Here is a 2,500-nt window from a genome sequence, read left to right on the forward strand (position 1 = left end):
CGATCCATTTCGTCTCGGTTCAATTTTAACGTCCGTCCGTATTATTTTTTGTTCCACAAGAGATTTCGAATAGGTTTCTTTATTTATCATCCCTTCTTTTCGAGCGCCACGGAAGCAAGAGGAAAAGCAAGAGCGAGAGAACATTTCGCGTATACTTCATTTAACAATTTTAACCAACACGCGATGTACTCCACACACCTCTTAGATTTAACAACTGCTTTTCTCTTCTTCTCCCCTTAGCGCAAGGGTAAACCCCATTTGTCTCTTCTTTGGAACGCAACAAAACTTTCGAGGACTGGACGACCGAGCGATGGTCGCGCGGTCTTCGCTTATCTTTAACAAACGAAGTAGTCCGTATGTATTCTAAATGTTGAAGCCTCCTAGAGCTTTAAGCCATGCGAGACATTGAAATGCTGTTTTAACGGGAGCATGCATAATTGCTGCAAACATACTTTTATCACAAGTTCTAGCCACGCCACGGAGGCTTCGAAGTTCCTTCACCATTCGCTTTCCTCTCTTTTGTTACACAGTTTCAGACTACGATCAGGGGTACCGAAACGCTGTATTGATTGTAAACAACCATTTTTATCTTGGAGCGGAGCGTTCCTTTACTCGTTAGATTTGTCTTGTCGCGTGTGTATTCGCTTTTTCGACGCTTTTTAACCATTTAACTTGTTTAGCGAAGCTAAACGCACAGACAGACAAAAAAAAAGGAACAGCATCGCGCGTCAAACAGCGACGACCCATCTGAAGCGATCTTTCATTTATACACCGTTTGTAAACAGAGAGATGTATAAAGCGCGGGGAATCATTCGAAACCCTGGGGCTATTCGAGCTTGCATTTCAGCAAATTATCATCTCAAACATTTCACTCGTTTGCTTTTTCTAAATTTATAGGAGAGCTTCTTTCGTTTATTTTTGACACACCTTTCGTAAATATCGTTTCTGGCAACGTCGGGAGCGTGGATTTCTACAAGTGAACAATCGCGCCGATCCGATAACTTCCAGCAGGATGGAGAATCTTTATAGATTATCTTCCGAGAACTCGGTGCTTTCACGGGCGGTCGTTTATAAATTTTAACGAACGACTCGCGCGCCGTGACGCACTTGCGCTAGTTCGAAGAGATATTTCGAAATTTGTTTCTCTCCTTTAACGGCCTGCATTTAGTGTATCGGTTGCGATTTTCGTCACATCGTTTCCACGACAAACGCCGACGAACTGCCCAACTATCGCTCGTACGTTGCGACTCTTTCTTTGTTTATCGTTCATTCATTCTTTCAATTTCGTTCGATAATCCCGCTCCGAAACGTTCTACTTTCGTTGAACGACGGCGAGATGTTTAGAAAGAAATGAATTACTCTTTTTTCGAGAAGCAAACGCAAGCAGTCTTTTGTTAAGAAAACGACCCTCAGCCAGGCGTGGTCCAGGAATTGTATCCGTGGACCGCAATGTGCGTTCGAAATGTCGATGTTCATGTGTCCTGCAGTTCACACGTTGACGCGCAATTAGCTGCGTTCTTCATCGACCCACGAGCCAAGTGATCCACCGTTCAGGGTAATCGTAAAATTTTGTATTTCAAACTCTTTAGATCTTTAGAGTGTTATTTTCATTATTAACACGCATCACATTCGATACCCACATCACTCTCCCACCCGGCGCGTGCGGGAGAGCGAATTCGGGCGTCGCCAACGTATTTGTTTGTTTGTTCGATCGTTGACGACACGATCGCGTCCAAGGACGGAAACCGTCGGAGAAACGCCCAGTGGCACGCTCCTCTCGACGGTCGGGCGTAAAGTACATTTAAAAACCTTGAAAAGTACGAACGCACACAAGGAATGCGAGCGCGCGTCCTGTCGCTGAATCGTGGGTTGCGAGATTCGAACAGACACACGGCCGGCGACGATCGGTCTAACTAATGGACACATAGTTTTTCAAAGACTCGCTATCGTCGCTTCTCAGCCGGTCCGTAAACAACACACATCGATCAGGCGGACGCACGAATCTTACCACGGTGCGGGTTTCGTAGATTCCAGGTTACCCGCAAGTACCTCTCTCTCCCTCTCGAAAGAGGAATCTCGATCCGTCCTTTTTGGACAATGGAGAAATCTTTTTATCGCAACACGGATGGCAAAGAAACAACCAAAGCGTAGGAGCGTGGGGACGAGAGCGACGAAAAGAACGTCGCGAAAACAAAGTTTCGACGGTTGCTCGTTCTAATACATCGTAGTTTCAACTCTCTCAGTTTTAACCACTCCTAGACGCTTCGTAAACTTTTAACAATTCTTCGCCTCCGCGAGTTTCATTTCGAATAGAGCGAACGCAACACGGACCAAAAAAACTCCGGTGATGCCAGATCATTTAGCAAAGATCAGACGGCGGGTCATCTGTATTCCTTTTCTCTCTTTTTTATATCTTTCCATTTAACTAGGGTGTCGCAACGACGGGTACATTTATATATTTATATATATTGTATTTCAATTTTAATGATCCTTCACTTTC

The 2,500-nt window shown here is 44.8% G+C and overlaps 1 non-coding gene across 1 annotated transcript; it reads right to left on the reverse strand.

The window, feature by feature from the left end:
* Positions 1-1,403: 1,403 nt before the first annotated feature.
* On the reverse strand, positions 1,404-1,558 carry LOC143307294 (5.8S ribosomal RNA). Its single transcript, XR_013064470.1, has one exon. It is a non-coding gene; the product is annotated as a 5.8S ribosomal RNA (ribosomal RNA).
* Positions 1,559-2,500: the final 942 nt, after the last annotated feature.

This window comes from Osmia lignaria, unplaced genomic scaffold (assembly GCF_051020975.1).
Source record: "Osmia lignaria lignaria isolate PbOS001 unplaced genomic scaffold, iyOsmLign1 scaffold0050, whole genome shotgun sequence".
Classification (NCBI taxonomy): domain Eukaryota; kingdom Metazoa; phylum Arthropoda; class Insecta; order Hymenoptera; family Megachilidae; genus Osmia; species Osmia lignaria.